General features: G+C 43.3%; 1 long non-coding RNA gene across 2 annotated transcripts in view; it reads right to left on the bottom strand.

Annotated features, from left to right (window-relative positions):
* Positions 1-13,463, bottom strand: part of LOC126511089 (uncharacterized) — a 104,072-nt gene that overhangs the window by 28,519 nt on the left and 62,090 nt on the right. The gene's annotated exons all lie outside the window — the stretch shown is intronic.

The following is a 13,463-nucleotide window of genomic DNA, read 5'->3' as shown; positions in this document are numbered from 1 at the left end:
AATCCCCTTGATCCCCTTATGTTGTCTTATTGCTATTGCTAGAACTTCAAGCACTATATTGAAGAGGTATGGAGAGAGTGGACATCCTTATCTTGTTCCTGATTTTAGTGGGATGGCTTGGAGTTTTTCTCCATTTAATTTAATGTTAGCTGTCAGCTTGCTGTAAATAGCTTTTATTATATTTAGGTATGACCCTTGTATCCCTAGTCTCTCCAATACCTTTATCATAAAGGGGTGTTGAATTTTGCCGAATGCTTTTTCCGCATCTAATAAAATGATCATATGGTTTTTTTCTTTCAGTTTATTTATATGGTGGATTACATTAATAGATTTGCGTATGTTGAACCAGCCCTGCATCTCTGGGATGAAGCCTACTTGATCATAATGGATAATTTTTCTAATGTGTTCTTGAATTCGGTTTCTTTGGTATATATACAATATTCTGCCTACATGTATGCCTGCAGGCCAGAAGAGGGTGCCAGATCTCATTATAGATGGTTGTGGGAATTGAACTCAAGACCTCTGAAAAAGCAACCAGTGCTCTTAAATGCTGAGCCTTCTCTCTAGCCCTTTTTGAGTATATTTATAATTGCTATTTTGAAATCATTATCCTTCACATTGACTATGTTGCTTCTCTTAAGGAAACATTATTACAGAGGTACCAATCTCTGCAATGTATTGTCTTGGTTATTCATGTTGTGTTTTTGCAGTGTGACCTGGGAACCCAAAATTCATTTCCTGGTAAAGATAACAGGACTCACCTTTGTTGAGAGGGTGTTAGGATATTAGTATCTTTGTTTATTGTTACCCCAACTTATTTAACTGTGACCCAACTTAATATCACTGGGGATTCAGTCTTGGGGCAGCTCTATGTTTATATGCAAATGGAGTCTCAGAAGAAGTCCCATTCCAGTTAGGGATTGGTACAAATTCTGAGTCCAGCAGCAAAACTTCTGTAGCTAGAAGATTCTCATTATTGATCTTCAAAAGTCTGAGGGGGGAGGGCTTGCCAGACTCTATAGATGGTCCTTGAGTGGCAAGGGCTGGTGTTACAGTGAGAGTGGGAGGTAACATTTGGAGGTGGGGCTCAGGATGTCATACCATCCTCATGTAAGAGGTAGGTGTGCTGGAGTCAATCTGGGGGGTCCCTTCCTAGGGCGGTGAAGGGAAGGGGCAGGGCACTATATAGTCCAGAGTGTCCTAGTGGGTGGGGTGGTGGATGGGCAGACAGTAGATGGACTGGCTTTTGAAGTTCCTACCAGGAATTAGGCACAGAGTGTGCCTTGCCATCTGTAGGAAGCAGTGCAGTGGGTGGACTAAAGGTTTTTCTTTGTTTGTTTTTAATGGCCATATTATGGGAATTCTCAAAACATCATTCTGGAAAACCTGTCTTCCTGAATTAACTATCTCTCCAAATAACTTAATGGTTGGTGCAAGATTGTATCACACAAAAGGAACATTCCAGATAAGAAACAAAGAAATATTACCTTCTTGTAACCCTTGGAGGAATCAAGGAACCTGGGCCATGGTCACCAATGGCTGCTTTCTCACAAGTGGGGGCAGGAGGACCAGTGCCAGAGGAGTCCAGAAGCAGTGCCAACTATAAAGTGCTCCCTGACAATCATGGGGGGGGGCAAGACTGACAATGAAGGAGCCTTAAGGCCCAACTCTAACCTTCAAGAACAAAGAAAGATATATTACATCACAAAGAGATGGAGGGATAGATAGACTACCTTCACTCTTTAATGCTAGAATTATAGCACATGTAACCATGCATGACTTTTTATGTGGCACTGGGAATTCAAACTTAGGTCCTCACTCTTGCAGAACAAGTGCCCTTGCCCACTAAACCATCACCATAGCCCAAGAGTACAAAACTCTCTGGAGGCGTTCTGCTACAAAGGGAACAGAAAAACAGACCGACAATTTAGGAAGCATGCAGAGCAAAAACGACTTTTTCTTAAGATGGGAGAGATTAAAGAGTGTTGGGGGAGAACTATCCAAGAGCACCAAGCTAATACCCTAGGATAGACAAACTGCCCAAGCAGGACTTCAGAGAGCAAGGGTAGGTGACTTACTGCACAAATACAGAGCTGATGATACCCGTGTGCAGAAGAGACAGCAGTTGGTGTCATGCTGACACATTTATCATGTGGTAGAGCATGGGCAACTGCTTCTGTTTTGTCTATGGAGTCTTCAGCTGGGGGTAAGATCAGGAATCGGGTACAATCATCAAGAAAGGAAGAAAAGGGTAAGCAAAAATAAGGTGTGGCTCAACCAAAAGAACACAAGAAGAATCTCAGAATAATATCTCCACCTTCTTTATAATGTGATAAGAATTTGGTCTAATGACATCTAGAAAGCACTTAGACGAGTGCCTGATACAATGAGGGCTTAGCAATTACCTATTCGAATTTCTTTCACTTTCCAAATTCCCTTCATCTCCAAGAGTTGTGACTATTCTACCATCGCAAGCTGGAAGCACTAGCTTTTCTCCCTTTGATGCCTCTTGAAATGAACCACAGGAAACAACTCCTTTAGTTCACAACCATCAGAGACTTTACCTGCCAAGAACATTTTGCACATGCCCTGAGAGGAACCATCCCTGGCAAGCAGCCTCTACTGGCAGCAGGCCTGACAGGAGAACACTGTGTCCTGTTGAAAGGCTGGGGGGCTTTCTAGATAGGTAGATTTTTATTGCTAATGACAAGTCTATGTGGGGTTTCATCAGACCTGGTATGAGAGTTGAGATCCCACTTCCAAGCAATTTAGTGTGGAAGTGCGTACGCTACAAAGAAGAATAACAAGCAGCCACTTGTGGGTAGATTCCAGGAATTCTGTGCAGGGAACTCCTTATGATGAATTGTCAGCTGTGAAGATGAAGCTGGCACTTGAGGCATCTTATTCATGCTTGGTGCATTGGGCAGTTTGGGAAAGATCCAGAATTCCAGGCAGTGACTCCTGCAGTCACCTGACACAGTTCTGATCACAAAGATCTCACTGAATGATGGTTCATGATCAGAGAACTTATTTTTTTATCAGTCCCTTACCTACAGCTCTGGCTTCCTAGGTGTGAAGCCTCATTGCCCGCCTCTCTCTGGAGGCCTTTAGTACACTGAGTTTGAGAAGGTGGGGACAGTGGCAGAGAAGCAGGGCTCAAAAGAATTGAGTCACTGCCCTCAGCTATCACTGTTCTAAAAGGTTCTCCGAAAAATATCCCAGGAGGTGGACTCTTCCCTCCCCGTGCTCATTTTGGTCATGGTGGTTTACAACCACAACGGAAAAGCTAACTAGGGTGCTACCGAAAGCAGTCTACAGATCCAGTGCAATCTTTATCAAAATTCCAATGCAATTCTTCACAGAAATTGAAAAGTAATCCTAAATTTTTTATGGAAACACCAATAAACCAACATGGCCAAAATAACCATTAGCAACAAACAAAAATCCTCCTGGAAGTATCACCGTCACAGGTGTTTTCCAAGTTATACTGCAGAACCACAGTGGTGAAAACAGTGGGATCGTAGCACAATAATGTGAGACGGTGCCCCTGCCAGATACCACAGGCTATCAAATAAAAGGGTCAGTGCCAGGGATGGGGTACTTCCTTTGTAATCATTAGCCAATAAGGTCATACAAACCCCCACATATTATAGGCTACTGACAGTGCTCTTGGATACCCTTCCGAACCCAAAAGTAAGGCCCACTGCTGAAGACACCACACACTTGCATCCCAGAACATGGAGATATCAGGCAACTGCTCGCCTGGAAGCTCCATCCCCACTGGCTAGCTTTCATAGATCTGAAGGTGTTACACAAGCCACTAGAGGAGAAATGTAATCACAATTCCTACTCAGCTGTGAACCCTGAGAGTTACAGTAATGACTGGCTTGGCAAGATGTGCCCACCGGCACAATTGTGGTATGAGTGTGGTAGGAGTTACCAAACACATTGTGGTTTGTTTTGAGACCTGCTCACCAAGATGGATGGAAGCCATACATAGCACTGTTAGTACGACAAAGAACCTATGGCTAGTCAAGTCGTAGACCATAGGGGAGAACCTACGGTTATTATTCTTCTAAACTGACATAGTATTATTAAACCAACTCCTAATGATTTGTTATTATAGCCATAGATTAATATATCTCTCAACCTTCATTAGATAAGTTTCTATTTGTAGTATATGGTGATTGACACAGTGACCTACAACTGCCCAAGATGCAAAAGTAAAAGACTGTGAAATGCCCAGCCCTGAATGGAGCATATACACTGAGTCCTCTTCTTCTAAGGCTCAAGAAGCATCTCGAAAAAACAGGGTGGAAAGAGTTTTAAGGCCAGGCGGAATAGATGGCTACAAGGAAAGACTATCTTCTGGACACTGTAGGGGAAGCCCAGCCCAATGGGGGGCGTGTTCACCTCGGGCTAATGCTTACGTATAAATCTGGCGGGCATGAGTCCCTCCGGTCCTTTTTTGTATTTCCTGCCCATCGCTGGATCCCTGGTGTTGTAAGCTATCCCTTCATTAAAATTTGCTGTTTCGTATTAAGCTAGCCTGGTTATTATGCCGCATACAGGACACAGCAGGGCAGCTGCTCATAGGAACTCAGTTGTTCTGACATCGTGCAGAAGACCTGTGAAAGCCCAAGCCAGACCAAATCTCAGCATGAGGAGGAGAGTTGTGCATGAATTCCCACCCCAACTTGAGGAACTACTCGTCTGAGAGAGGGAAAGTCATCTTTCTCTGAGAGTAGAGCCCCTAGTGAGTCAATGATGCTCCAACGGAAGGCCACATATCTAGGATATTTAGGTTGCACAAATCTGTCTTGATGGATTTAATTTTTTAGAGGGATGCAAAGATACGTGGGTAGAGAAAGAAGTGCATCTGGGAAAAAGTTGAGAGGGTAGAAATGACCAAAACACACTGTACAAAATTCTCAAAGACATAATAAAGTATTTTTAAAGAATATGGAGTTCTCATAATGGAACCAATGTGTTAAGAGGGGGAGATGCTTATTTGGGAGTATGACAACAGTGCCAATATGTTAAGAGTTGCTGGGGAAGAAGATGCATGCTGGGGAGTTCTACCAACAATGCCTGTCACAGGCACCAGACGGGATTGATAGTCTGTTCTAAGGTATTAACTACTGCGAAGGCTCTAGACAACCAAATTTCCGTGTAACGATCCCATTGCAAAACTCAAAATGCAAAGAGTACTTAGCCCTAAGTCGTACGTTTTGGGAAGATGCACAGCTGATGTCCTCTCTGGGCAGTAGCTATCAGGGGCAAGAGGGAAGTTGCTTAGAGAAAGCAGTAATGAAGTATGGATCAGAAAGAGCACTTCAACATGCACAGAGATGAGGGCATAGCAGTCATTCACCCACTCCATCTGCTCCGTTACCTCAGAGTTGCCACGAGCTCTCTTGCCAAGTTGAAGAGGCAGGCATGAGAAGGTCAGGTATCTTTTTCCTCTTAGTCATCACTGTGTTCGCTCACTGGTCCTCAGGAAAGTTGACTCCAGATGCAACTTGACAACTAAATCTGTGTTCTATTCTTTATCTTAAGAAAAAAAAGTTTTCTTTTCCAAAAAGACAGGCTAAGGTTCCCAGATATTAAACTATTAAACTATTGCTAAGAAACCCAAACAGATGAGACAGCAGAGAAGATGGATAAGGGAAATAAGAATAAACAAATATATGTGCTACAAGGTCGTTAACTGATTTTAGCCTGGTCACTAGGGTTCTGGTTAGAAGGGACAATTAGAATGAAAGAGGCATCAGGCATGATGGCATGTGCCTTTAGTCACAGCTCCCAGGAGACAGAGGCCATTGAATCTGTGAGTTCCGGGTCACCCATAGCCACACAGAGAGACTCTGTCTCAAATTAAGAGGAGGATGAGGAAGAAAAAGAGTTGTGCCATCTTTTGTTTGTGCCATCCTCTTAAACCCAGGATATTCAAAAGAGAAAGAGTGAAGCAACTGTTTGGTAGACCAGTTAGCTATTCCGCAATGTGTACAAATTCCAAAACACCATGGCATACAAAATAAATGCATGACTGTTTTATTAATCAATTTTAAAATTAATTGAAGGAAATTTTGAGACATTTGCTAAAAGCCAGTAATTCTGGAAGGCTGGTAGAGAACAGAGAGCAAACAGAGCAGAGTTTTTCAGCCAGAGACACTAGCAGTCTTAACATTGGGCATGGCTGTTTAGTCTGACTCCTGTCTTACTGTGTGATTTAACCTTTTTGTGTCTTATCTGTGAAATCTGGATGAAAATGCTGGCTGTGCCCAACTCACGGTTTCCTTGGGAGGTCAAGATGGGATAATAGATGTGAGAGCACTTTGAAAAAAAAAGGTTGAAGAGCTATAAAAATGTAAGATTTATATGGCTGTCAGCTTCTTTTCCCCAAAGATGGCCCTAAAGATAGTGATTAGCAACTGTAAAGACCTGTGAGGAACCAGCATCCCCTTCCACACTGAGCTCGCAAAGACAGTATCCTTTGATAAGTGCTCACAGCTGCTGTCTGAAGGTCTAATGCTGTTTGCAACTCCGGCTTTTTCACAGCTAGCCTTGTACCCAATCTATAATAGATGCAATTTCCAGAGTCTTACAAATCCTGCGTACAATTGCTAACCAGACCGGCTCTCTAACGTGAAGCTGAAAAGAGTAAAGATGTTGCTGCTGTAAAAGTTTCTTACAAAAACGTAAGATTAATGTCACGTGGTTCTCACTCAGCTGTTAATGTTGTGGCATCGACATATAGAGAAATGGGAAGGCAGAGATCTGAGGAATATCAGTGAGCGCAGGCAATGCTGCAGGTCAGAGAAATCTAATTCCCCAGGCAGAAGATAAAAGAGTACCCCAGACCTGAGTCAAAAGCACCATCAGAATTCAATGACTGCTTCGAGGTCTCTCTGAGTCCCAGATATGCCTGCCTACACACCAAACACCATGCTAAATCTACAATAACCAGAGCAGAAGCCCTCTCGGTTACCTGTCCTGAGAGAACAGTAACACCTGCTGTGGTGCTTGCTGAAGTCCCACAGGGCTCTCTTTAATCATACATGACTCTAGATGTTCAGAGTTGAATTACATCTTTCTTTTGGTTTCATGTTCTCCTTAGATACAAAAATATTAGAAAATATAGTTCTTTGTCACCGATACAACATACCTAATGCTTGAATTTCTTTGTTACTAACAATTTGAGTTCAGAGAGGAAAAAAATGGAAAGATGGATCAATTCTCAACTAGGAGTTAAGGCAGGTGTCGGGTAACCAGTGCAAGTACCCAAGGGAAGATCAGTTACTTTCCCCGGTTGGCTGTGTCTGCTCTACTCTGGTTACTATCTGGGAGAAGGCGTTAATGCATCCTTGATCAGCCCACACCTCCTCTGCCCTTCTCAGACAGAAATACTGGGCCCCAAGGCCAGCCACTCCTTCATCCTAATCCTATATCACCTCCACAAGACTTGTGTCCTTTATGCATAAGATAATAAAGCAATAGAATTTTTGAAACAAAGTTATAATGGTTGCTTCTCGGATTTTCATGGGCATTCTCATCCACACATGAGTCACTTGTCTTGTTCACGGATTCTAGGGTTGTTGTACAGAAGAAAGTGACCAGGGTCTCTCTGGGTACTCCATCCTTGGCTTCTTGGATGAAAAACATCCACATTGAAGAAACACCTTTCTCATTTCATGGTATGCAGTTCAGGCTTCTCACATGGTAGGCAACCAAGCTGAGTACAAAATGAATAGTTTTGTAATCATTTAAGTACTAAGGAGATAGAGCCAAGAAACTCAGGAGTTCAAGGTCGTTAGCTATATAGAGAGTTGGAGCCCAGCTTGAACCACATGAAATTCTATCTCAAAAGTAAGTAAATAAATAAATAGTTGAATAGTTGCTGGACCTTGAACAAGCTATCTAACCTCCACAGATCTCTTTCCCCATCCATGAAAAGCAATTTTTTAAAAATAGCATCTTTTTTTAGCACCACTAGGAATGTAATGGCAGGTCCACCAAATAGAAGATGGCATAGTTCATTTTTCTTGCTATTACTGAGACTGAATAGCTCGTTTTAAGGAAGTGCAGTGGTCTCTGTCCCCTGTGAGCAGAAGACAGGAGATCTCAGCAATAGGCATGTACACATCATGGCAACCCAAGCACAAGGAAGGGGATGCTTAGCAGGTCATTGCCAACGATTCCGACTCTCTTCTCAGAGGAAGCAGCACTCATCAATAAACCAGCAAGTAGCAGTGCACTTTTCAAAATTACATGGAAATTTTTGCCACTTTTATTCTGTTATAATAACAGGCAAACAAAGCGGTTGTTTCTTTCTCCTGTTCTCAAAGACATGCTGTTGACAATTACAGTTTCAGAAGCACAAAGAGAAAAAAAAACTATCCAAAAACTCAAGATGAAAGGTAAAATTAGATTTCTTTTTAAACCCCGCCCTCTCCCAGTCTCTGGGTAATGCTTCAGCCACTTTAACGGTGGGAGATTTTCTATGCCCGTAGTCACTGTGATGAAGAGACATAATAAACAACTGAATAGCTTAAGACTTAACTGCAAGATTATTATTTTCAAGTAGCTTCTCTAAACATAATAACTTAGCTTCCAAAAAAAGTAATCACTGCAAATATTTGAAAAGTCGAAACTGTGCAAGGGCCTGGGAGATTAACAGAATTGAATATAATAGCCCCTTCCAAACCGTTTCCCAGGGACTAGAAAAGAGAAAACAAAAAACTTTTCAGTCTTAAGAGAGCATTCCAAATATATTTTATTTATTCAACGAAGAAAGAAGACTGTGAAGTTCTTATATTCTTTTTACAGAGACTCTTCTGAGCTTTAAGGGAAGCATTTGTCTAGAGGCACAAAATGAGTGATTCTTTGGCTCCCAGAAAAAGCAATCTCTGAGAACATCTGAAATGTTAAAAGCTATGTAAAAGGTCTTTGTAGAGGTACGGACCAAAACAAAGTCTCAAAACAAGAATCATTTTCAATGGATCTCAGCATTTACCTGTGCCAAGTGGATATGTCTCCCGTGCCTCAGGTGGTGTGTATAGAACACATCTCAAGAACAAGTGCCTGACCATCGCTAGGGAGGTCACTGAGACCCTGAGAATGGGGGGCACCTTTCCTGTCCATTGTCTAGCCTTCCTTTGTTGTATATATGTGCATGTATTAATGTTAACCTAATTTAGTATAATTGCTTAGCTTCATTACCTAGGGCCTCTTAGGCAATTCAGATGGCTGATGCATTCCAGAGGAGCCGTGGTCAACCTCCGTGCTCAGTCCAGGAAGCCAGCATTCTCCCTGGCCTGGCATTCAGGCATGGAGTCAGGCAGAAGGCTCTCACTTGCTTTCTGCACTGAGCTCTAGGTCTGAGGTGCTGTGTTAGTCAAGAATGCGGGGAATGGATAGGAGGTACTGCTTCCAGCCAACACCACAAGAAGAGAGCCCAAGTTCCAGCTCCGCTTCACCTTCTCCCAGTCCCAGAGCAAGCCGCAGAGGGAGAGAATTTTGGTCTTTGCTTGACTTCCTTCATCTTCCATAGCTATCTTCCCTCAAGAGCCTGGAGATGCCGTAACTAAGGTAGTTTACTCTCGTCCTCTGGGCTCTGGGATCCCAGTGCAACACACCAGAAACGAATCCCGCTGGAGCACACTAACAGGCAAGTTTCTTTACTCTCTGAGCTTTGGGGCTTCCTTCTTAAAATGGTGAAAATCATTGCAGAAACATTCCCATAAACTCATTATGCAATGACATTATCATGGCGCTACATGTATTTAAAGTGTTCATACACCTAACTGACTAAGCTTCATGGCCTAATCTAGCCTACCTCAGATGCACTCAGAGTGCCTTCATTAGTGTTTGCTTCTGTAACATCAACCAATATGAAGCTTGTTTTAGAAGAGAGTGTTGACTCTCTCCTGTGATTTATTGAATGTCTCAGCTGTTCAGCTATCACAGCGTCTGACTAGGAGCTGTGGCTCTCACTTATGACAAAGCAAGGCCAGCCTCGGGAACAAATCAGAACTTCATATACCTTCCTAGTGTATCCATGTCAATTCCATGCCATGGTAAAGTTGAAACTGGTAAGTTGAACCAGGGTAAATCAAGTACCTTCTGTGTGTTCTCAAAAGGATAAACAGAGATTGAACAAGGTCAGTAGTGGAAACGCCTCGTCCCATACCCAACACACAGAGAGTCAGAAATGTTAGACAAACCACCAGACCCATCACCTTTGTCATCATGGGTAGTAATAGGAAAAACTGGTCCCTGGTTCCAGCTTCCCTGGACTGCTCAAACATCTAACCCTCCATCTGTTCTAAGACTTAGTTATGAAGAGTGGGCTTCACAGCCAAAGCGGTTTTACCTAGAGCAAATCTTAAACCTCTGCTCTAGGTTTCTGTCGACATAGGGTCTTAGCTTACAGCTCAGTATGGCCTCAAACCCATGATCCTCCTGCTGGAGCCTCTCAAGTGCAGAGATTGCAGGAGTATACCACCACACCCAGCTCTTAACCTCTTTCAAGATGAATTGTTTTCACCCATGAGATAAAGACAGTTGCATCTCCGTCATAGAAACTGGACACAATGAACAAAAAGAGGTTGATGCATAAGTGTCCTGCAAATCTTGTTCATTCCAAAGAGACTCATCTGCTCCTTGACCCCCACCAAGCCTTTGCTTTCCTAGGTATGTACTTTAGCTCAGCACAGCTGTTCATGATGACTCTGCCCTCTCTTACCATCCCATCTCTGAGAATCCCATTCATCCTTCCAAGCTCTGTTCATCTCAGAACTTGTGTAACACATTCTCTGACCTCAGTGATTTTTCCTGCCGAAGGATTCATGCAGTGCATATCTTTATCATCATCATCATCTTCTTCCTCTTGGTTTATGACTTTTTTTAAGTTAATTTTACTGAGCTCTACATTTTTCTCTGCTCCCCTCTCTCCCTCTCCCCTCCCGTTCAACCCTCTCCCATGGTCCCCATGCTCCCAGTTTACTCAGAAGATCTTGTCTTTTTCTACTTCCCACATAAATTAGACCCATGTAAGACTCTCTTAGTGTCCTCATTGTTGTCTAGGTTCTCTGGAATTGTGATTTGCTGGATGGTTTTCTTTGCTTCATGTTGAAAAACGACTTATGAGTGAGTACATGTGATAATTGTCTCTCTGGGTCTGGGTTACCTCACTCAATAACCCCACCATTTTCATTGCGTATCTTCTCTAGGGGAAAATAAGAGCTGAAAACTCAGAGAATCCCAAGAACCTTTCTCTGCATCCACTGCTAGACTTCCTAGAAACCAAGGTGTGAGTCAGTAACAAGAAGAAAGAGTTCTAGTCACATGTTACAGAGAGCAGTTTCTCAGTAGACTTTCTGAGTCTCTTGCACTGTACTCTCTGTGGCATCTGAGTAACAGTCACTACTAGGCATCCAGGAGGTCAACTCCTCCAGGCTTGTTCAGGAACAGTTCATAATGAAAATATGCACTTGTTCACTGGCAAATAAAAAACACACCGAGGCTTTGGCTGTGTTGAGAGGCTAGAGAGCCATTGAGCATATCCACGGGTATCTGGACGAACAGTGATATACACTGTCCCACAGTCCTGTGCCCACTGCATCTCCACCCACTCAGCGAAAGTCACAGTAATTTCTGCATGCAAGCTCTATTCAGTTCTGAACAGTTCTGTTCTACAAAGGATACTTGTCAATTTAGTATGCTCCCTAAGCCCTTCACAATCTGACCTCAACTCATTTTCTAGGCTCTTCTTTGGAGGTAACTGTCTCAAGTTTCTTGCTGTTCCCAAAGCCTACCATAATCTTTCCTGTCTTCTTCATATTGCTTTATCTGGGGTGCCTTCCTCTCCCCTCTGGGTGGCCTGGAGTTCAATATGAAGATCTGGCTGCCTTCAAACTCACAGAGACCCATCTGTCTCTGCCTCTACCTTTGCCTCTGCTGAGAAATGTCTACTTGCTTTATAGAAAAGGTTCTGGTCAGGAGCTGGAGAGATGGCTCAGAGGTTAAGAGCATTGCCTGTTCTTCCAAAGGTCCTGAGTTCAATTCCCAGCAACCACATGGTGGCTCACAGCCATCTGTAACGGGGTCTGGTGCCCTCTTCTGGCCTGCAGTCATACACACAGACAGAATACTGTATACATAAATAAATATATTTTTTTTAAAAAAAGAAAAGGTTCTGGTCTTAGTTAGGATTTCTATTGCTGTTAAGAGACACCACAGCCATGGCCACTCTAATAAAGAAAAGACATTTAATTGGGGCTTGCTTACATTTCAGAGGTCTAGTCCATTATTATCATGGCAAGAAGCAAGGCAGCATGCAGGCAGACATAGTGCTGGAGAAGGAGCTAAGGGTTCTTACATCCAGCTTCTCACACAAGAGGAAGTAGTCTGAGACACTGGGCATGGCTTGAGCATATATGAGGTCTCAAAGCCCGCCTCCACAGTGGCACACTTCCTCCAACGAGACCACACCTACTCCAACAAGGCCACACCTCCTAATAGTGCCACTACTTTTGGGGGCCATTTTCTTTCAAACCATCACAGCTCTCAAAGGCCCACTTCTCCACCTTGACTGTCTTTCAATAGACCAATACAGGGCTGACCAAGCCACAGGTAAAGTCAAAGTGGAAGAGACCATAATCTAACTGCAAAGAGCAAAGACGAAGAAGTGAGAGAGCATCCTCTGAGTGTGACTGAAAGTGAGCAGTTTGTATTTCTCGTGGCTATTAAGATAGACATTATGTGAAGAAACCATACGGTCAAGCAGAACAAAATGAATTTTTCCTACCACCCTCCAGTCAAGCCTCTCTTACCTGGGTCTTGAGATTCTGCAAAAGCCATTTTGTACATTAATAATGGCCCTGACTTCTGGGCACCTTAGGCGACCTATCCCAGCCAGACGGCTTGCCTAGGTTAAGTCCCGAGAGTGAGCAATAGAGAGTCTTTGCAGCCTAACTGTTCCCAGCTTGATGCTGGGGTACACAGATCAAACACTGACAGGAGCAGAAGGGACACAGAGTCAAGCCTTCCACACTTAGGCATCACCGTATAAGGTTGTTAGGCAGTGCCCATCCTTTATGGACAGGAGTATAGTAAGGGGCACAATGAGACATCCTAGAGTGTTTTTAATGTCCCTCAAAGCAGGCTGCTCAGCTACTATTTGGATCTTCCTTGCAGGGATGCTGCAGCAGGTGCTGCCTGTGGGACTCGGGGTGCTGCCTGATGGAGCCGAGAAAGCCTTTAAGCGTTTGCCTTCCTTAAAAAAAAAAAAAAATCCTCATTGCATCTCCGAGAGGTGCCCAGCTGGTGTTTACCCTCCACAGTCGTGCATCAGGTTATTTATCGTCCTATTTCGTGATGTATTTTATAAAGTCATGAATGGTTCATTAAACTAAGTTTGGTATCGGTCTCCTGACAGCCACCTACTCGACTTAGCGAGG

Source organism: Alexandromys fortis, unplaced genomic scaffold, assembly GCF_014885135.2.
Source record: "Alexandromys fortis isolate MF-2015 unplaced genomic scaffold, M_Fortis_MF-2015_v1.1 scaffold_94, whole genome shotgun sequence".
Taxonomy (NCBI): Eukaryota; Metazoa; Chordata; class Mammalia; order Rodentia; family Cricetidae; genus Alexandromys; species Alexandromys fortis.
This window is presented reverse-complemented; position numbering and strand designations above follow the sequence as displayed.